Here is a 23,269-nt window from a genome sequence, read left to right on the forward strand (position 1 = left end):
ACTCATGGCTCTTCTGGTCCCCCATTGCCAGCTCGTTTCGTTTTTTGCCGACTGGGAGTCGGACGGCTGCCATGTGTACCATTTTACGCATTCCCACGGGTGCAGAAAGCTATAGTGGACATTTACAAATACAATTACGCGTTAAGGGTGAAATGCGTAAATTTTACACATTGCTTCTGTAATATGTACGTGTTAATGTCAGCGATAGCTTCCTGTACCAGCAGGAATGCATAAAAAGGTACGCATGGCAGCCGTCCGACTCCCAGTCGGCAAAAACGAAACTAGCTGGCAGTGGGGGATAGGCCTGAACGATTTTAGGAAAAGATTGAATCGCACGATTTCTGTCAGAAATTGCGATTTCGATTCGATTCACGATTTTCTTCAAATCAAGCCTAAGCACTAAATTCACAATGTACACAGTACCATTTACAAACATGCGCTGACAAAAAATGACATCATACTATCAAATTGATGTTTGTAACTGTCACTGCATTATGTGAATTTATCAAAACAAATAGCTATTAATCTAAAATGCAGTGATGAAAATTAAAGCCAAGAATTGCTTTCAATGAGGTATTTATGAAACATGCAGGAGTGTGGGCGGAGTCTGCTGGCCATGTTACATAGTTTGATTGACATACATGCGGGTGGAGTCTGCCGCTCGCCCAGCAAATGATGTTAAAGCACTGGGAGGAGGGAGTTGCCAGGTGAGAGCCTGCTGCTCAGTTGATACCACAGCCAACAGTACACCTTAATGATGATACCCAAATCTGAGTCTCTGCTGTTCTTACCAGCAGCATCACACATTACAGTTGAAGACACACTGTGTAGAAGTTGAGCAAAGCATACCTTGGACAAGGCAAAAAGTTATTTATATTACTGGGGATTCTTCACCAGCTTATGATGTGGAGGGAATATTGAGCCGCCGGGCCGTGTGAGAGCCTGAGAGACTGCAGGTCGGGGTGGGCGGAGTCTGCCATACGTACTCTCGTAGCACTCAGCGATTGACAGCCATGCGGGCGGAGTCTGCCGCCCGCCCAGCTAATGTTGGGAGAAGGAGTGTGAGAGCCTGCGGGCGGAGCCTGCCGCCCGCTCCGCTGATTGGCTGCACAGTGGGAAGTTGTGGGAGAGAGTGTCCCGCCTCCACTCAGAGAACGAGTGTGTGCAAACTGCCACTGCACAGAGCGGTAGAGGGGACCGCTGGACGGGCTGCAGAGGGGGGGTGAATATCGTTGCCATGGCGATCCCGGAATCGGCATTTCCGGGATCGCGATTTCGATCCGAAAACGATATATCGTTCAGGCCTAGTGGGGGACCAGAGGAGCCATGAGTGACTGCAAGGGCACAGGATGGCTGCAGAGGGCTGGTAGATGCCCCAGGTAATTGAAACTCCTTTTTTTTTCGGTTTAGGTTTCATTAACAAGCAGAAATGGCACGAAGGCTATGATAATTACATATCCAAGTGAGTGACAGCAGTTTATACTTGAGGTGCAGGGTCAGAAGACGTCCAGGGTGGCTGGTAGACATTTATGTCATTTGAGCTATAGAATATGAATCTAATTAGTTTCTCCAATAATAGGTTGCTTTCTGCTTGGTGATGCATTTGAGTGATTGGAGGTACATCTTGTGATCTCCACAAACCAAGTCAGGCACGGATTTACATCACTGGAGCCTATAGGCACAGATGTCCTGGCACCCTAGACGCCACCCTCCATGAACCAGCAAACCCCCACTGAACCCACACTGCAAGTGTACTGGCTGGTCTAGCTGTCACTTCTCCTTTGCCAGTCATAGGTGTCCCTTAGTATTAGGTAGACAGAGGCATTATCCTTCATTATTAAAGGATACCCGAGGTGACAAGTGACATGATGAGATAGACATGTGTATGTACACTGCCTAGCACACAAGTAACTATGCTGTGTTCCTTTTTTTCTTTCTCTGTCTGAAAGAGTTAAATATCAGGTATGTAAGTGGCAGTTCCTGTCTGAGTCCGGACTGGGTCTGACTACAGTGAGACCCTCACTGATAAGAAATTACAACTATAAAACACTTTCCGTGCAGAAAATGGCTTAAGTTCTGAGAGCGGGAAAGAGATAAAAATGGTCAATAGTTCATAGATTTTAGCTCTGGTATACTTCATTGATTGTGTCATTGAGCAAAAACAATAAAATAGTAAAGACATAAAGTAGATTTAAATATAAAATAGAACTGTGGAATATCTTAAAAAGTAATTTTTAGGAGAAGGAGGATAGATACAAGTGTTTATTTCATTAGTTTATTTTCACCTCGGGTATCTTTTAAATAGCTAGAGATGCCCCTGACTGAAGGGAGATCTCGTCAGTGGAATGCAGAGAGCTGGCTGAGTAACCTCTCCTTTTAAATCTGCAAGGGACTCTGCAAAGAGGAGGCACTTGGTGAGCAGAATAAGCTGCCTTTCCATCATCAGGCGCCTGTAGGCACGTGCCTAAATTGCCTTATGGTAAATCCATTACCTGGCCATGCACATAGTATTGAGTGTCTTGCCGCCACTAAGATGTGAAAGGCCATAAGTCTAAATTTCATACGGATGTCATTAATGCCAACATTCAGTATAGTTGGTTGGTGTTAGAGTGAATGTGGGTATACCCAAATTTCTGATGCCGCCTTTTCCAGTGGGCCCCCCAACACTCCTGTGAGTGTTGGGGGGCCACTGTGCACAAAGCCACTCATGCTCGTCCGCAGGCGTGCACTGTACTTGCGCACGTGCAGTATGACCACGCTCTTACATGCACGGGAGCGTGACCACGAGAGCAAATCTGACAAGGCCTTGTCTGATATGCTTCACAGGGTCCCAGTGCTCAATGGGTGGGCTGCAGGAGGATGGGGAATGCCTCTGGACTATCCTGAGGCTTCTCCCTACTGAGATATCCATCTAACGTGTACTTTTTTTCTCCTAACAGGTTCACTTTGAGGCAGCGTTCACACTTATCCATGCAAGTTCCGCCTGCAATCTATCGCATATCGGATCAGGGATGGGACTAGCAACAATGGAACTCTGGGAAAAGTAAACAAAAATGGTCTTCAGAAAGGTTGCTGCAACTTTACTGAGAAGAATATGTTTTTTGTGTTTTTTTTTTGGGGGGGGGGGGGGGTACTCATACCTTAACCTCTTGACGACCAGCTAACGCCGATTGGCGTAAACTGGTCGTCTGCGGGTTACCATGGAAACGGCCGCTCGATCGAGCGGCCTTTCCATGTCAGTTCACGGAGGGTGTCTCCGTGAACTGCCGGAGAGCCGCCGCTCGCGGCTCGCCGGCAATATGTAAACAGGCGGGGAAGAAATCCCCGCTGTTTACATCATACGGCGCTGCTGCGCAGCAGCGCCGTAAGGCAGATCGGCGATCCCCGGCCTCTGATTGGCCGGGGATCGCCGCATTCTCATTCACCGGCATCTGTTGTAGGCGGCGCAGGACGGATCTCCGTCCTGCGCTGCCCATAGGAGGAAGGGAAACGCCGGAGGGGGACGGAGGCGGAAAATGGCTGCGGAAGGGGGCTTTGAGGAGCCCCCCCCGCCGAACGAACAGAGCCGGCGGCGATCAGACCCCCCCAGCAGGACATCCCCCTAGTGGGGAAAAAAGGGGGGTAGTCTGATCGCTCTGGCTCACTCCTGATCGGTGCTGCGGGCTGGAGAGCCCAAGCAGCACCGATCATTGCAGGAAGCCCTGGTCGGCAAGTGGTTAAAGAGGATCTGTAACATCAAAAGATCCCCTGGGGGGTACTCACCTCGGGTGGGGGAAGCCTCCGGATCCTAATAAGGCTTCCCACGCCATCCTCCGTCCCTCAGGGATCTCGCTGCAGCCCTCCGTACAGCCGTGACGTCAATATTTACCTTCCTGGCTCCTGCGCAGGCGCTCTGACGGCTGTCGGCTCCGAACTACACGGAAATACCCGATCGCCGTCGGGTCTGCTCTACTGCGCAGGCGCAAGTTTCCGGCGCCTGCGCAGTAGAGCGGACCCGACTGAGATCGGGTATTTCCATGTAGTTCGGAGCCGAAAGCAGCCACAGCGCCCCCCCCTGGAGCCTGCAAAGGTAAATATTGAACTGACAGTCGGCTCTGTCGCCAGCTGTTCGGAGGGCTGCAGCGAGACCCCCGTGGGACAGAGGACGGAGTGGGAAGCCTCATTAGGATCCGGAGGCTTCCCCCACCCGAGGTGAGTACCCCCCAGGGGATCTTTTTGACATTACAGAGTCTCTTTAAACCTGCAATTAGATAATGTTGTGCATAACTGTGCATTTGTTAGGTCCCCAGATGCTGCCTGGCCCTTTATTGTGCCCGATCTCCCCTCCTTGCTGCTGCTGTAGTTCCCATTCTTGGCTCCAATGCTCTGGCCACTCCCTGCGCGCACTATGTGCGTGCTGCTGCACGGCTGTGTTGTGCCGTTGCCCCCAAGAGTGATGTGTCCACATCAGAAAGGACACAGGCTCTCTGTTGAAATTAATAGTGAAGGCTTCTGCTTTCTACTCAACAGCGCCACCTAACAGTCAGTCGATTTGAAGTTGGATACTATCAGCAGTGACGTTTCATTGGGATTTTTATGCAGAACCAATCATCATCAAGTGCATTGGCGTCAATTCAGTTGAAATGTTCTGACCTGTCCAGTCAAGTTTGCAAATCGAACAGAGAAGAATTGATGGGACGTAATCGATCAGATTTATGGCAACACATATTTTTGACTCACCTAAGTCCACTTTTAGTAAACCTTACAAAATACAGCACTGGTGTCCATGACTTATACACTGCCGTATGATTATTTAGTATTTATATAGCGACAAGATTCCAAAAGCACTTTTACAGAATGCATAGTTGTGACACTAACTATCCCTCAGAAGGCCTCACAATCTAATCACTACCATAGTCACATGTCCTTCATAGTCTAGGGCCATTTTTTAACACTTTAGCAGCCATTTATTTAGAGGCCTGCAAGTGCTTAAAGGGAACCAAAACGGAGAAGGATATGGATTTTTCCTAATAAAATAATCCCAGTTGCCTGACTCCCCTGCTGATCCTGTGTCTCTAATACTTTTAGCCACAGCCCCTCAACAAGCATGCAGATCAGGTGCTCTGAATGAAGTCAGACTGGATTAGCTGCATGCCTGTTTCATGTGTGTGATTCAGATACTACTGCAGCAAATTGATCAGCAGGAGAGTCAGGCAACTGGTATTGTTTAAAAGGAAACATCCATATCCCTCTCAGTTTAAGTTCCCTTTAAAGTGAACCAGAGATGTAGCACCCTCATGTATTTTACCATATATATCAGTGGGAGCATTAGAGAAAACACCTACCCTGCTCACTGTTCCATCCTTCACTGCTCAGCCTGCTTGTTATCAGCCCTGATAAAATCTCTGACTGAGCATTCAGTCTGGCTTTGCTCAGGAATCATTATAGCTGAGTCATTATAGCAGAGCCAGAAGGGGGCAGGCTTGGGCTTGAAAAGACATCAGAGAAGACAGACTCAGCTATACTGATTCCTGAGAAAAGCCAGACTGAATGCTCAGTTGGGGATTTTATCAGGGCTGATAACAAGCAAGCTGAGCAGTGAAGGATGAAACAGCGCGCAGGGTAGGTGTTTTCTCTAATATTCCCACTGATATATATCGACTTCAGCCTAACTGGACGAAATTTCTCGTCCGATTAGGCTGCGCGCGCTCCCGCGCCAGAGCCCCCCCCCCCCCCCGTGCGCACTCCCGCTATCAGCCGTACAGTGAAAGGGATTATAGATCCCCTTCACTGATCGGACCTCCCCGGAGAAAAGCCGACAGCGTCTCTCCAGACGCTGCAGCTTTTCTGCGTTCCAAAAAGTTCCCCTGCTTTAACCTCCTTGGCGGTAATCCCGAGCTGAGCTCGGGGTATGCCGCCGGAGGTCGCCGCTCAGGCCCTGCTGGGCCGATTTCGTTTCTGAAAAAAGCAGCACACGCAGCCGGCACTTTGCCAGCCGCGTGTGCTGCCCGATCGCCGCCGCTCCGCGGCGATCCGCCGCGTGCAGCGGCGAAAGAGGGTCCCCCCAGCCGCCCGAGCCCAGCGCAGCCGGAACAAACAGTTCCGGCCGGCGCTAGGGGCTGGATCGGGCAGCTCTGACGTCAGGACGTCGACTGACGTCCATGACGTCACTCCGCTCGTCGCCATGGCGACGAGGAAAGCGAAACAAGATAGGCCGTTCATTGCGGCCTATCTTGTTACTTTCGATTGCCGGAGGCGATCGAAAGTACGCTTCCGGAGCGCCCTCTAGTGGGCTTTCATGCAGCCAACTTTCAGTTGGCTGCATGAAATATTTTTTTTTTAATTAAAAAAAAAACACATTGCAGCCTCCCTGGCAAAATAAATAAACCGCCAGGGAGGTTAATCTTCTTCCTGGGAGCGAGCGCAATCGCTCCCAGGACTATTTGACTGTGGCCATCTTGTGGCCAAATAGTAAATCTACACCCACATACATTTTACATTACACAAATACACTTTTTTACATTAAAAAATAACTGTTTACCTCCCACACCAAAAATTACCCACATACAATTTTTAATTAAAATTTTTTTTTTTTTTTACAATAATAATAATAAAAAAAACAAACATAAATAGTTACCTAAGGGTCTGAACTTTATAAATATGCATGTCAAAGGAGTGTATTAATATATTTTTAAAAAATTATGGGCTTGTAAATAGTGATGGACGCAAATTGAAAAATTACACCTTTACTTCCAAATAAAATATCGACGCCATACATTGTGATAGGGACATCATTTAAATGGTGTAATAAGCAGGACAAATTGGCAAATAAACTACATGGGTTTTAATTATGGTAGCATGTATGAATTTCAAACTATAATGGCCAAAAGCTGAGAAATAATGATTTTTTTTCCATTTCTTTCTTAATATTCCTGTTAAAATTGATTTAGAATAAATTAATTTTCAGCAAAATGTATCACCCACAGAAAGCCTAATTGGTGGCGGAAAAAACAAGATATAGATCCATTCATTGCGCCGAGTAGTGATAAAGTTATTGCCAAATGAATGGGAGGTGAAAGTTGCTCAGATGCAAAAAAATTTCAACCCTGTAGGCTGAAGTGGATATGGTAAAATACATGAGGGTGCTTCGTCTCTGGTTCACTTTAAGGGCAATATATTTTAGCCCTTTTTTGACATTTCTTTATTTGTTACATTTCCTAGCTACTAATAAGTACTGCTGTAATGTGTATTTATGGCCACTTGTCACTAGGGAGCAGTGTGAGACAATAACAGAGGACTTCTACTTTCAGTTTCTATATCCTCTGCTAGCAGAGAGACATCAAAGCATTCCAAGAATTTACAGCACAAGTTGTGCCGACTAATGTTAAAAGCAGTGCACTTATCTCAAACGGGATAACTCTATTGAAACTGCTAATGGGTTAAGGGAGAGGCTAATTAACTTATCTCTTTGTTTTTGAGATGTGAGAGGAAACTGGAGTGCCCGGATGAAACCTGCGCAGACACTGGAATATCATACAATTTCCGTGCAGATAGGGCCTTGGCTGGGAATCAAATAGGGGACCCAGTGCTGCAAAGCGAGAGTCAGTCCCGTAGCAATAGGCAGTGCAGAGGTTGTAACCACCCCGGGGCCCTTGGGCCAGAGGGGCCCCGTAGGGCCCTCCCTCAACTGCAGTATTAGCTCTTTATTGGTCCTGTGCTGGTAATAATCACTTCTATAGATGCTTTGAATAGTAGTAATCATTAACAAACTGCTCCCCACCCCCTTCTTGCACTTCTGACACTGGGGTTGCCATTGGCAGGTTTTGGTGCGCATATCAATTGTTATGTAGAGAGTGCTCGGGAAGGGGGGGGGGGGCATTGTAAAAGTTGCACCGGGGCCCAAAGCTCCTTAGGTACGCCACTGGTGAGATTGCTATCCACTACGCCACCGTGTCATACAGAACTACTTCTCGTTTATCCAGTGTAGTCCATAAAGTAAAAATTCTGTTTTGTGCGCCATATGCATTAGAATATCTGTGAAACCGCTTAATCCATCTGCTGATAAATCCTGCCTAGAATAACTACGTGGCGTGAGTTTGGGCCATAATTACCCGTCTCTTAATAAACACTTCAGACCCTATGGGCACCCAACAAGCAATACAATACTAAAATAAGGTGTAAAATGTATTCTTAAGGTCCGTACACACGCCGGACTGGAGGCAACGACGGGTCCGTCGTCACCTCCCGCTGAGTGGGCGTTCCAACGACAGTCCGGCGTGTGTACGCACTGTCGGTGGACTGATACGGCTGCTTCTGAGCGATCCGCCCGGCGGGAGGTGACGACGGACCCGTCGTTGCCTCCAGTCCGGCGTGTGTACGGACCTTTAGTGTCAAGTTAAAGGGAATCTGAAGTGAAAATAAACTAACAATATAATGAATTGTGTGTGTAGTGCAGTTAAGAAATAGACCATTAGTAGCACAGATATGAGTCTCATATTGTTTCCAGTACAGGAAGAGTTAAGAAACTCCAGTTGTTATCTATGCAAAAGAGCCACTGAGCTTCCCCTGACTTTCAAAGTGGCAGAGAGCTCTGTCTTCTGAACCTTATCTCAACTGTCAGTCACTGTATTTTTGTGAGGATCCGCGTAGCTGCCTGCGCAGGCAGGTAGCCTTTTGAACAACTGTTCAGGTCTGCATTCTGCAGGTCTCTGGAAGAGAGACCTTTTGTCAGTTGTGCAGCTTGCTGCTGAGGAATTTGCATACGTTTGTCATGCAGATTGCCTAGCCACATCCTTTGTGGGCTTGCTCTATAAAGAGCTATGTTTCCCGCAGTAAGTTGCTGGTCATAAGAGTTAGCTCCTGTGTAACACTCGCCTGGAGTGTCAGCCTTGCTCTTTGTTTGAAGATTAGCCTAGAGTCATTCCTGGAACTGTACTAGGCAGTTTCCCTAGTGCAGTTAGGATTGCATTATTTGTATTGCCTGTTCTGTCTGTCTGTGGGGTGCTAACCAGAGCAGCGGTTGTTACTGGTAGGCCCCTCTGTTCTGTTACGTATTCCTGTTTTCGTGTGTCTGTCTTGTCTGCTACGAACGCTTGCTGGAGGCTCGGTGAGGTAACCGTTAAGCAAGCGCTCGCGTCCCCTGTTTTATGTTTGTCTGTCGGTGGTTAGTTAGGCGTGCTTGTCTCTGTTGTGCTTATTACGCGGGGACCGCGCATAAACGCGTACACTGTTGCGAATGAGTGCGGTGTTCGCGTTTAGCTAGCATTTGTTATTTTCCTTATCTTCTCATTGTATGATTTGCTGTGCCTTTGCTACTCTCGTGCTCTGCCTTGCTAAAGCCTTGTGTCACCTCTGGCAATCGCCTCTCTCGCGATTGCGTTTCTACTTCATATCTGCTGTTGTGTATGCACCGTCGCGGGTTGGCGACTAGATTGGTGCACACACATACCATCTGTCGTTTTGCTTTCTCTCCTTCAGGGCTATCTTGCCCTGCGCTTCTTCCCTTCGTGCAATTCCTGTCTTGCGTCTGTGGCAGGGCAGAGGAGCTGTTCCTCTGCACTCCACAGCTCCACCTGCCGACAGGAATTTCCCTCTACAGATGCATTGCACCTTTTGCTGGGTTCCCTCAAATTACATGTTTGTGGAGGATTTCCGCAGTGTCAGCGCACGTCTTGTGCGCTGATCACGGAGAGAATTCCACAATCGTTACAGTATGACCAGCCAAACCGAAATTCCCAGTGTAGAGGGAATTTCCGATTTGTACGATTTGGTCAAAGATGGGTCCTGTACCTTTAAGAGGTTTAAGATACTGGACTCTGAAACCAGAAATAAGTTTATATCAGAATGTTCCAGATTCTTGGCAAATCCTGAATTTCAGGCCACTAATATTTCCACTTGGAGTGCTCAGATTGCTTACAATCTTTTCCAAGGGGATCTGTTTGTGTGGGCGGATGAGTGTGCTAGACACGTGAATCTGAGACATAACCCTCACAGATTGCTGAGTCATGTATTTTCTCGTAATCTTAGAATTCCCCTGCCAGGTTATTTCTTTGAGTTTTTTCCTGCAGAGCATGATGCTGATCAGATTAGGTTATGCAACATTTCAGTGTCATTACCATATGTTAATGAATTGGTGCTTGCAGGCCAATCTGCTGATTTGGCTTGTCAGTCAAAAGATTCGTTGCCCATAGCAACTACAAATAAAGTGGTTATTTCTGTCAAGTCTGAAATGTGCAAAACCATTCAGTATGACAATGATGTTTCTCAGTCTCCGGGTTTTTTGCCCCAATCCAAAGCTTATGTGGATCCTATTATAGGTAGGATCGCACACTATATTAAAGCAGTTAAAAAGTCTGTTCTTGTTCCTGAACTCCACCCATATGGAGATTATCTGGATACTGGCCTGTTTGAACCTCCATTTGCGTCATGGGACATTGGGGCCTTGATGGAGGAATTTGATTTTGATTGGAAAGCCTTTTACGATTTTTACATCGCAAAAAGCGAAGATGTCTTGAATGATTGTCTCAATTCCGTGTACACTTTGATAGATTCTGATGAGTGTGACAGGTGTTTTGTGGGTCCAGTGTTGTATGTGTGGCAGACGATTTTGGATGAGTTGCACACACACCAATCAATTGATTCCAATAAAGAGACATCGTTGTCGGATGATTGTTCCTGCCTTTCTGGGGTAAAGCATGTGAGTCATGACATTGTGCGATCTGAAGTGAGTGGGTGTGCCACTGTGGTTGATTCCTGTGCGAATCCTGGAGGATTCTCTCCTGACTGTGTGCAGTTTGAATCTGTGCGATCTGATGCCTGTTTCTCTGATGTTCCTGCGGATTGTGATCGCCATGGATGTGCCAGTTTTCTCAAGGATGTGTGGGACCCCTTGTCATTTAGAGACAGATCTTTAAGATCTTCCATCTGTGATCCTGCTATGGGGAAAATTCCTAAATTATGACATTGTTAGCCGAATCTAAAAGTGAGACAGCGTTTCGGTTTTGCGAATCTGACTCTGAAGCATCTTTGCTGGGTCCAGAGAAAGTTTCTCTGAGCCTGCCCTGTACCATGAATAACAATATGATTTCCAATCACATTGACATTTGTGAGTCCCTTTCTTGTTCTGAGGAAAATGCTGATTCTGCACCCTGTACTCTGGATGAGTTACTATGGCCTTCTTTAGAGACTCCTGCAGTGTCCCTAGAGGCTCGTCTAGGTATTGCTACTATACTCACCTGTTTTTCTGCAGTTTTGGAGTTGCAAGCTAGTTTGACTGCTATGCAGAATTCTGGGTGCAGTGAGATTAAAGTTAGGTAGTCAGTGTGTGTTCCAGTAAATATTCCTGTACATTCTGCTCATGATGACGAAATTCAGTCTCAGTTTATGGTGGAACCTTCCCTGGGACATCTGCCCTGTCCACAAAATAAAGTTCCAGTTTCGCCCTGTAACATGGATATTTCAGAATCCTTCTTAGAAAACTTGAAAAATGATGTTCCTGAGGTCTTGTCTGATGTCCTGGAGACCTCCGAGTTCCTCCCAAGGGGTGCAGAACTTGTAGGAGATGTCTCCTGCCCCCCAAGTCCTTCTGAGGTGTTGCCCGCTTCAGTAGGCATTGCTGCCTTGCTGGCTACATTTTCAGCTCTGGTGGAGCTTCAGTTATGCGTAGTCAATGATGAGTTTTTGTCAGATACCATTACAGTCACTGAGACTTCTAAGCCTGAGTCCGAGTTTTTTTTTGAGAGTCCAGTGCTTGAGACCACTGCTCATGATGATTCTCTGCCCGGTACTGGTTTTGGTCCTGTCGTGCCGGATTCTGAGGTTGGCAGTTCCCCGACATGTTCTGAGGTTTCTCCTGTGCAGATGTACCCCGATGTGCTCTGTGACCCAGAAAGCCCAAGTGTGCCTCGGTTACCAGCATGCTCAGATGCTTCCTCGGTGGAGACATGCTCTGATATGGCCTGCCTGCTTGCATGCCCAGAAGTGGTCCGTGAAAGTCTTGATCTTGATGGGTGTCCTCGTAATTCTGAATCCAGAATAGTCATTGGTTCCATAGGAGGGCTTGATAGTTCTCCGTGTGAGCCTGGTGATTGTTCTGCCCTCTTGGGATCTCTTTGTAGCTTCAAAAGGTTCTGGGAGATTCCGGGAAAAATTTTGCTTGGTACCCTGGATAACATCAACAGTGGCTTTTGTGTTGTAAGGGACACTTCGAACAGGTATTGTGGCAGATTTGGTATTTTCGGGCGCTCCTTGGAAGGTGGTGGGTATTGTCTGGAGGGTGTCGATGGCTTCTTCTCTGGCGTTCACAGTCCTGATGGGTGTTATACTGAGACTGGTAGTACTGATGGATATGTCTCGGTGGCGTTTGCTTCCGATGAGGTCGGTTTCGGCTGTACTGAATCTGGAATTGGGCCTTGTCGGGCTGCCCCGACCTTCATGAGTCTTCAGTTAGAGTCTTTTGTTAATATCAGTTTAGAGGCTCGTCTGGAATCCGACCCTAGAGGGGGGGGGGGGGGGTACTGTGAGGATCCGCGCGGCAGCCTTTTGACCACTGTTCAGGTCTGCATTCTGCAGGTCTCTGGAAGAGAGACCTTTTGTCAGTTGTGCAGCTTGCTGCTGAGGAATTTGCATACGTTTGTCATGCAGATTGCCTAGCCACATCCTTTGTGGGCTTGCTCTATAAAGAGCTATGTTTCCCACAGTAAGTTGCTGATCATAAGAGTTAGTTCCTGTGTAACACTCGCCTGGAGTGTCAGCCTTGCTCTTTGTTTGAAGATTAGCCTAGAGTAATTCCTGGAACTGCACTGGGCAGTTTCCCTAGTGCAGTTAGGATTGCATTATTTGTATTGCCTGTTCTGTCTGTCTGTGGGGTGCTAACCAGAGCAGCGGTTGTTACTGGTAGGCCCCTCTGTTCTGTTGTTGCCTTACTTGGATCGCACTCGCTCTGGCGGAAAGAGCAGTGGATCGTATCTCTTACGTATTCCTGTTTTCGTGTGTCTGTCTTGTCTGCTACGAACGCTTGCTGGAGGCTCGGTGAGGTAACCGTTAAGCAAGCGCTCACGTCCCCTGTTTTATGTTTGTCTGTCGGTGGTTAGTTAGGCGTGCTTGTCTCTGTTGTGCTTATCACGCGGGGACCGCGCAGAAAACGCGTACACTGTTGCGAATGAGTGCGATGTTGCGTTTAGCTAGCGTTTGTTATTTTCCTTATCTTCTCATTGTATGATTTGCTGTGCCTTTGCTACTCTCGTGCTCTGCCTTGCTGAAGCCTTGTGTCACCTCTGGCAATCGCCTCTCTCGCGATTGCGTTTCTACTTCATATCTGCTGTTGTGTATGCACCGTCGCGGGTTGGCGACTAGTTTGGTGCACACACATACAATCTGTCCCTGTGCTCATTCTCTTTCGCAATCGCTTCTCTTGCGATTGCGTTCTCACTTGGTTTCCTTTGTTGTATGTCCGCCGTCGCAGGGTGGCGGCTAGATTGGTGGACATACATACATTCCTCATCTGTGCTTATTCAGTCTTGTGTTGCTGTTAGCAATCGCCATCTCTGGCGATTGCCTTCTCTCCTGTCCTTCATGGTTGTGTGTGCACTGTCGCGGGTTGGCGACTAGATTGGTGCACACACATACCCTCTGTCGCTTTGCTTTCTCTCCTTCAGGGCTATCTTGCCCTGTGTTTCTTCCCTTTGTGCAATTCCTGTCTTGCGTCTGTGGCAGGGCAGAGGAGCTGTTCCTCTGCACTCCACAGCTCCACCTGTCGACAGGAATTTCCCTCTACAGGTGCATTGCACCTTTTGCTGGGTTCCCTCAAATTACACGTTTGTGGAGGATTTCCGCAGTGTCAAAGCACGTCTTGTGCGCTGATCACGGAGAGAATTCCACAATCGTTACAAATTCTTTTTCTCTGCAGAGGACAGTTCAAAAGTTTACTGGCCTGCTCTGTAAATTTTTTTGAATGCTGAGTAGTGTGTAAACTGCAAATATAAGAGAATTATGCAATGTTATAAAAAACACTATTTAACTGAAAATAAAAATATGAGAAGATTTTCTTTGCTACTAATGTTCTAGTAATTATCCGTACTACACAACCAATTCATTATATCATAATTGTTTTTGCTTCAGTGTCTCTTTAATCAAAGTGAGTTTATTTTTTTATTGGAATGTATTGAAGTTATAGGGCCTGATTCACAAAGCGGTGCTAACAGTTAGCACACTGGTGAAAAGCCCTTTATCACGCCTAAACTTAGTTTAGGTGTGATAAGTTTAGGTGTGATAAGCTTAGGCATGATAAGTTTAAGCACCAACTGGGTTAGCACAGCTGATCAAAAGTTTTGCGCTAGCAAAGTCTGGTGCACTTCGCATAGAGTTTAATGGCGCTGCTTTGCGTGCGAGTCTTTGCGCACGATCTAAATTTGCCTAAACTTATCACGCCTAAACTGGCTTTTCACCAGCGTGGTGCAATGGTTAAAATGCCTAAAGTCTCTAACTGGGTTAGCACCGCTTTGTGAACCATGCCCATAATATTGATAACATTAAAGATAAGTAAGGCAAGATAAATCCTGAGATAAGTTTTTTGAATCAGCCCCCTATGGCACTGTGCTGTACAAAGTGAATTGTGAACAAGGGCAATCATTCTCTCCCATAATGTTTGACTATTCCTCTGCACAAATACGTGTCACTCTCTTAACCACCACTAGGTGGCAGCTCATTAGCGTTTCATGACGGGGAAATGGCCTTTCTTCAGCCAACAATATAATTAAATAGGTAGGAATTTTGAGCTTTCAACTACAACTACTGGCTGAAGTTAATCTTTTTGGTTTTGACCTTTGTAGGGCTTTTACCTCCGACCTATGACCTGCTGGGGTGAGTTTTCTTTTCTGTGGGCTCTGAAGAAAGAATAGGAACAATAACTCCCAAGACATCAGGAAACTATCACATAAGAAAACAAAAAGAGTTATTCATTAGCAACCTGCCCCTTTAACTGTCTGACTGCCTTTTCCACCATCTCAGCACTGCAGGTACACACAAGTACAGGAGACAGCGGTCACCTAGCTACCAAAATGAAACTGGTGGTGACAGGGGGGGGGGGGGGGGGTGTGTGTAACTAGAAATCACTGGGCCCCCCGCGAAACTTTGGATGGGGCCCCCTCCCGCCAAACTGCACCCAGCCTCAGCTTATTACACTCACTCTGTCCATCTCTGAGGGAGCAGAACTAGCTCCGCAGACTTCTCCAGCCTCACTACAGTAGACAGCCCTTGGGGAGGGGTAGATAGCCTGGGGTTCGGGAACTGTACACAAGAGCCTGCTGCACACTGAATAGGGACTGTCTACAAATCTTTGTCTGCAAAACTTTGCACGATTGCTTATCAATGGCTGAGCAGATGCAGTCATTAGAACAATTGTGCAGAGAGCAGAAAGTTTTCTCTCCTTAGTTGTCAGTCTCTCCGGGCAGGGCCCGCTGTGGCTTCAGGGCCCCCCTGCGGCTGCATCCCTTGCAGGGTCTATTGTTATGCCCCTGGGTGGTGACCTGAGCTTCTTCAGGCCCATACACACATCAGATTTTTCCGAACGACGGGTTGTTAGAACGTCCCGTCGTCCGCACGCCAAATTGGGCGTGTGTACAGACTGTCGTTCGGGTGATAAGACTGGTCAGTCTTATCACCCGAACGACAGTCTGTACACACGCCCGATTTGGCGTGCGGACGACTGAACGACGGGATGTTCAAACGACCCGTCGTTCGGAAAAATCCGACGTGTGTATGGGCCTTTCTTGTCTCCATTCCCCATTGTCTTGTCTGCTGTTATTGCAGTTGTATTCACTCACCCAATCATAGATCAACAGATACTGAAGGATTTAACAGATCCAGGTGAAGAGGAATAAAGAAAAATGTTTGGGCAGGAGATAAGCTTCGACTGGGAACCTAGAAAGCGGCATTCCTGAATAACGCTTGTGCAGAAATATTAATCCAATAATAGCTTCAAACGAGATGCTTCACGTGAAAGCTGCTTGTGCGCTGAGAGCCTCTGGCGGCATATGTCGTTGCTAGTGCAGCCAAATGAGTGTGTGGCAGTAAGAAGTTATATGTACGTGTTCCGGACGGCTTCTTTGCCTCCTCCACCTACGGCTCTGGACTTCTGACAGGTCTTCTGGGTCCTGATCACATGATAGGACAGGTGGTCGGGATTCAGGAGACGGTGTCAGCGTTGACTCTTCCATCACCCCTCTTCCACCACAGGGTGGCGCTGTAACGCTGACATGGACCCCTGGATCCCGATAACATCATGTGATCAGAACCTGAGAAGACCTGTCGGGAGTACATCGCTGCCACGGTGGAGGAAGAAGTAGCCGATCCAGCTGTCCGGAAAGGTATGTACACTACAGAGCCGGGACAAGGTCCTCCAGCACCCAAGGCTGAGACACCAAAGTGCGCCCCTCCATCCCCTCCACCCCAGCCGTCACACACTGATTGCGATTAGACTAAGAAGCACCCCCCCCCCCAACACCTTAAAGTGAACCAGAGGCGAAGCAACCTCATGTATTTTACCACACGCACACACACACTCTTAGAGAAAACACCTACCCTGCACTCTGTTTTATTTTTCCTTGCTCAGCCTGCTTGTGTTATCAGCCTTGATAAAATCCCCCACTGAACATTCAGTCTGGCTTTTCTCAGGAATCATTACAGCAGAGCCAGAAGGGGGCAGGCTTGAAAAGACATCAGAGAAGACAGACTCGGCTATAAAGATTCCTGAGCAAAGCCAGACTGAATGCTCAGTAGGGGATTTTATCAGGGCTGATAACAAGCAGGTTGAGCAGTGAATGAAACCGAGAGCAAGGTAGATGTTTTGTCTAATGTTCCCACTGATATATATGGTAAAATACATGAGGGTGCTTCGTCTCTGGTTAACTTTAATCTCTAGTTATCTGGCTTGCAGTCACTGCCATGTATCCCCTTTTCTTATTTATCTCTGCTTCAAACACAATAGGGGAATGATAGCTGAGTGAGCTTTTGCGCCCTGCACCCTGAGACTGGAGCCTCTCTCGCCTCTGCCTCAGCCAGGCCCTGTGTGCGCCCCCTCCTACACTGCGCCCTGAGACTGGAGAATCCCTCGCCTCTGCCTCAGCCCGACCCTGTGTGCGCCCTCCTCCTACACTGCGCCCTGAGGCTGGAGCCTCTCTCGCCTCTGCCTCAGCCCTGTGTGCGCCCCCTCCTACACTGTGCCCTGAGACTGGAGAATCCCTCGCCTCTGCCTCAGCCCGACCCTGTGTGCACCCCTCCTACACTGCGCCCTGAGGCTGAAGCCTCTATCACCTCTGCCTCGGTCCGGCCCTGGGTATGTATGAGAGCTTTCTGCTGCCCACTGTGCATACCCTGCTGCCATATACTCTGCTGAGCCTGCCCTGCTAAGGGAAGCACACTTACCCAACAGCAGGAAAAATTCAGCCTTGCAGCTGCTAGAGGGTTAAAACGTTTTTTTTTTTTTTTCCTTTTTTTAGACAACTGAGAAATCTGATCAAATTTCCTGTTTTTTGTTGTTGTTGTTTTTTTCAGATTGAACATGTTGGAAAATTCAGACCAACTTTATCAAGAATTGTATGGTGTGCAAAAGACTGAAAAATGTATTCAACCTTAATAAAATTGTATGCAACTATTTAGCAAACTTCATTTATTGTTTGTATAAACAACAGATAGGATGGAGGATGGAAATAGTATGGTATGTATTGTGAAAATAATATACGGTATATGGAAAAGTGACTGTTTAAGAGAACCTGTAACAAAAAAAAAGTTCCCACCTCAGGAGCGGGAAGCCTCAGGGTCCCAATGAGGCTTCCCCCTCCCCTGTAGCTGCAGGCAATCCAATGCTGGCTGCCCCGAAGTGTCCCGGAATCCTCCCCCGACAAGCGCTGATTTATTTGCCTTCCCTGGCTCCAGCGGGGGCGCTGTTGCGGCTCTCAGCATGGAGATAGGCGGAAATAGCCGATCTCTGTCGGGTCTGCTCTACTACGCAGGTGCAGGAAACTTGAACCTGCGCAGTAGAGTGGCCCAACAGCGATCGGCTATTTCCGCCTATCTCCGAGCTGAGAGCCGATACTGCGCTGGAAGGTAAATATTTACATCCCCGCCGTTCGGGGAGCTTTATCGCCGCCACCGTGGGACCGAGGAGGACGGGGGAAGCCTCAATACGATCCGGAGGCTTCCCCCACCCGAGGCAAGTACCCCCTAGGGGAGGTTTTTTAGTTACAGGTTTTCTTTAAGTAGAATTATATGGGTAGAATTATAATAAAATGTAACAGTGTTGTACTTTATTTTAACCACCCTGGCGTTCTATTGCTTGCGCCAGGGTGGCTGCGCAGCACTATTTTAATCTTTTTTTTAAAATCATGTAGCTAGCCTAGCGCTGTGCAGCGGCATCCCCCCACCCCTTCTGATTGCCTCCAGCGATCAGAGCAAACAGGAAATCCCGAATGGAATTTCCTGTTTGGCTTCCCCCGTCGCCATGAAGTCATCGACGTTAGAGGAAGTCCCGATCCACCCCTCAGTGCTGCCTGGCACTGATTGGCCAGGCTGCGCACGGGATCTCAGGGGGGGCCCTTTTACGCGGCGGGTAGCAGCAGATCGGCGGCGATCGTCCCCAACACACAGCTAGCAAAGTGCTAGCTGCGTGTTTAAAAAAAAAATGAAAATCAGCCCACCAGGGCCAGAGCAATCCAGCGCGGCGGTCATGGACGAGCGGAGCTCGTCCATACTGCTAAGCAACAGAAATCAATGAGCAGTTACTGGGAATTAAAAAGATTCTAAATTAAGTTTTAAAGGACCTGAAAGCAGCAGATGATCAGTGGGACAACTGGTATTGTTTGAGGGTAGGAGCACACATAACATACCATAAAAGGCTGTGTTTTTTGTCGTGAATATTTTTTGTGTGCGTTTTTGCTGCTTTTTCTGTGCATTTTCGTTAGCGTGTTTTGTTTTTTTCCGCAGATGCATTTTTTCAAGCGTTTTAATGCGTTTGCGGTTCGCATATATAAAACGCATAGGCATAAAATCCTTCTTAGCATTCTCCCATTTTAACTTTGGCTATTTTGAAGCCAATCCTGATGTTATTTCCTCCCTTACTCTCCTTTGCCTGATTGTGTATGTATTGCCCGCCCTCTACTATAGAAAGTGCATTTGTCTCAGCATGAGAAATATTGGCCAATCAGAGAGGATCAGAGGTGTGGGAGGGGAAAACAGGAGGGAAAAAAGCTTCAGCCAATCAGGCTGCCTTAGTTAAGTCTGAGGGGAAGTAGAGAAGGAAAAAAGGACAACCCAGCATGCCCTGCAACTTCCTTTTTGCGTACCAAATTTTGTGTGTACCAAATAAGAGTCAAGCAAACTGGGGAATGATCATTTAACAACAAGAAAAGTAAGGGCCTTTTTCCACTAGCCTGCGATTTGCTTCTGATCGCAAATGGCAAGGTACATTAAACTAATGGAAACTGCAGCAGCATTTTCCATTAGTGCGATCCGATTGCGATGCGATTTTGGTCAAAGCGCAATCGTCGTCCTGCCGCGTTTTGTATGCGATTGAGCTGGACTATAATGAATATAGTAGCTCAATCGCATGGTGGAAATTGAAACGCGATTGCGGTCGCGATCGCATTTCATAGTGGAAAAAAACCCTAAGAGTGATTTTAGCTTTTGGATTGCCTGGTTAGCATCCTTATTACCAGATACAAATAAAGAATTGATTTTTTTATTTTATGCCTGACAGTTACACTCTGAAAGGAAATAAATACGGCAGCCTCCATAAACCTCTCACTTCAGTTGCCCTGGACCCTGAGCAGCGGCAAAGAAAGCAAATCTGGACTTACCTGGGGCTTCCTCCTGCCCCCTGTAGCCCGCGAGGTCCCCCTGGTTTCCCCTGGATCCCATCCATGGACCCGCTGGCAGCTCCTTAAACCTGGCAACTTTGGCTGAAGTCGTGCATGCATTGCCCATCCAGTCACCTGGCTCATCATCGCGCCCGTCGCCGTAAGGGTCCTGCGCATACACAGTACTCCAAAGACTGAACCGCGCATGCACAGGACCCTTACGGCAATGGGAGCTATGATGCGCCACGCATGCACAACTTCAGCTGAAGTCTCCAGGTTTATGGAGCCGCCAGCAGGACCACGGAGAAGACCAAGAGGACGCCGAGGGACCTCGCGGGCTACGAGGGGCTGGGAGAAACTTGCTGTTTTTTTTTACCTCTGTTCGGGGTCCCTTTAACAATAACACAAGCAGAAAAATACAGCCCTCACAGGAGCCAAGAGACCAAGCAAATGCATGGTCATCACGGAACCGAACATTTGCCTGCAAACATTACCCCAGCACTGGAAGGGTTAACAGAACCTTCCCAGCACTGTAAAGGTTAATACACAGCCATCATAAGTGTGACAGCAGGTGCCGGACAAGCCTCCCGCATGCAAAGGTTAATCCTGAGGCACGCAGCACCGTAACCTTCACAGGACAACATGTGGCTGGTCTGTCCGAGATCAAGAGCCACTGAATCAATATGGCAAGGGTTAATAATCTACCAGCAGAGAGCCAGAGTCCACAGGGCTAGTTTGGGGCCAGACTGAAAACAGATGCTGCCTGACACAGCGAGGGGGTAGGGCCCAGGACCACCATGACAGGGCCAATCAGCAGGCCACAGGACAACCATGACAGGGCCAATCACCAGGCCACAGTACCACATTGAGAGGGCTAATCAGCAAGGCACAGCATCACCATGACAGGGCATAGGACCAACATGACAGGTCTAATCAGCAGGGCCCAGGACCACCATGACAGGGCTAATCAGCAGGGCCCAGGAGCACCATGACAGGGCCAATCAGCAGGGCCTGGCATCAACATGAAAGGGCCAGTCACCAGGCCACAGGACCACCATGACAGGGCTAATCAGCAGGGCCCAGGACCAACATTACAGGGCTAATCAGAAGGGCCCAGGACCACCATGACAGGGCTAATCAGCAGGGCCCAGGAGCAACATGACAGGGCCAATCAGCAGGGCCTGGCACCAACATGACAGGGTCAATCACCAAGCCAAAGGACCACCATGACAAGGCCAATCAGCAGAGCCCAGGACCACCATGACAGGGGTAATCAGCAGGGCCCAGGACCACCATAACAGGGCCAATCAGCAGGGCCCAGGATCACCATGACAGGGACAATCAGCAGGGCCTGGGAGCACTATGAGGGGGACAATCAGCAGGGCCTTGGACCACCATGACAGGGCTAATCAGCAGGGCCTGGGACCACCAAGAGGGGGACAATCAGCAGGGCCTGGGACTACCATTAGGGGGACAATGAGCAGGGCCTGGGACCACCATGACAAGGCTAATCAACAGGGCCTGGGAACACCATGAGAGAGCCAATCAGCAGGGCTCAGGACCACAATGAAAGAGCCAATCAGCAGGGCCCAGGACCAACATGACAGGGCCCTAAATCCACCAATCTTAATTAAAAGGGGTGGGGCCAAAAGACGCCTCTCAGTGAATTTTGTACAGAACCCCACATTTTGTTAATGAATTTTGAATCAGAAAAATCAAATCACTCCCAATCAACTTCGAAAAAGAAAACTTTCGATTTTTCTGTACAAATGATTGCTTTAAACGCAATGGCATATATTGGAATATTTTTATTGTAACGTATGTGGCCAGCTTCAGGACTTGTTCCCGCTAGTTGCATTTCATCTTATTTGCATGAGGTTTGCGTTCTGCACTCGACAAAACAAGATTAGCGTCCTCACGGGTGATGTGTAGCGCGCGGCGCGTCCAGTGTAATGTGCATAAAAATCGACTCTGGAACGAGGTCACACGCGCGGTAGCAGGGCACTCCGGGCGAGAGGAGGTCAGCCAAGGGTCACATTGTGCAAGAGAGAGCATGTGACCGACCTGATGGCAGATATCACCTTGGCCCAATCGCCAGCATGTGTCATATGGGTGACAGACTCACAGCATGCAGCGAGTCACAGCTACAAATATTGATCAGCATATCGGGCCTTCAAGAGGAGATTAATGCGAACTTTAACCAAGGACTGAACTTCATCCCAATCAGTACCTGAAACCACCTTTTCCATGAGAAATATTCACCTTTTCCCTAATAGAGCATCAGGGGAGGCTTTATGGCTGATATTTTGGTAAAACCCCTCCCACATTGTGATGTCATGACCATGGTGCTGACAGTTTCCTGTCTGTGAGCCTTGCTGCATTGTGGGAAATAACAGCCTTTCCCAACTGCCAAGCAAGCAACGCAGCATAGAACTCTCAGCAACGAACATTCCGTACAGACCACCGGGCAGAACTAGAGATGTCACCACCAGTGATACATTTCAGAATGTATATCAGGGAGAGGAAAGATTTTACAATGAGCGAACGCTGGCTAAATAATGTATAAGTGAATACTGAGGCGCTAATCCTGTTATTACAGATATCCTGTTGTCCCCATTTTTGCCTGATGAAGCGGGCTCGACCCGCGAAACGCGTTGCATTCCTGTTTTGGGGTACCGTATAAATAAATGTGTTAATTTACATAAAAACAGGACTTCTCGTCTGCTTTTGGGAGGCAAGCTCACCACTTCCTCCAAGCACTTTTAAAGGTTTTACGAATTTTTATCCTACTGGCGCCTCTGTTCCACATTTAAATACATTGTGTCCACCTCTGGTGGAGGGGAGTACAACCCCCGTTTCTTGCTTCATTACTACAGAGAGCGACTTCTTAGCCCTGAGTGAGGACAGGCCTAATCTCCTCACCTGCCTTTATAGTGGTTGCCTGATCGGTAACCCATGTTTGTGAGTATTATTTCTCGCACCTAATCATTTGACCATATTATCTTAACATACTGCACCATATTGGGCTCTCGGTTTTCCTTTTATTTTATTTTCCTTACAGTTCCTCTTAACCTTCTTGGCGGTAACCCCGAACGTAGTTCGGGGTAAGCCGCCGGAGGGTGCCGCTCAGGCCCTGCTGGGCCGATTTGTTTAATTTTTTTTTTGCTGGACGCAGCTAGCACTTTGCTAGCTGCGCCAGCACCCTGATCGCCGCCGCCGCGCGCCCGATCGCCGCTATACGGTGCGGCACGCGCCCCCCCCCCCCCGACCCCGTGCGCTGCCTGGCCAATCAGTGCCAGGCAGCGCTGAGGGGTGGCCCGGGACTCCCAATGACGACCCGACGTCAGTGACGTCGGTGACGTCATTCCGCCCCGTCGCCATGGCGACGGGGGAAGCCCTCCAGGAAATCCCGTTCTTTGAACGGGATTTCCTGATCGGAG

At 48.2% G+C, this 23,269-nt stretch overlaps 1 long non-coding RNA gene across 1 annotated transcript; it reads left to right on the plus strand.

Annotated features, from left to right (window-relative positions):
• The first annotated feature begins 1,151 nt into the window (after window positions 1-1,151).
• Window positions 1,152-17,618, plus strand: LOC137537768 (uncharacterized). Its single transcript, XR_011024669.1, has 3 exons — window positions 1,152-1,379; window positions 2,940-3,068; window positions 17,530-17,618. It is a non-coding gene; the product is annotated as an uncharacterized lncRNA (long non-coding RNA).
• Window positions 17,619-23,269: the final 5,651 nt, after the last annotated feature.

This window comes from Hyperolius riggenbachi, chromosome 11 (assembly GCF_040937935.1).
Source record: "Hyperolius riggenbachi isolate aHypRig1 chromosome 11, aHypRig1.pri, whole genome shotgun sequence".
In the NCBI taxonomy this organism is placed as follows: Eukaryota; Metazoa; Chordata; class Amphibia; order Anura; family Hyperoliidae; genus Hyperolius; species Hyperolius riggenbachi.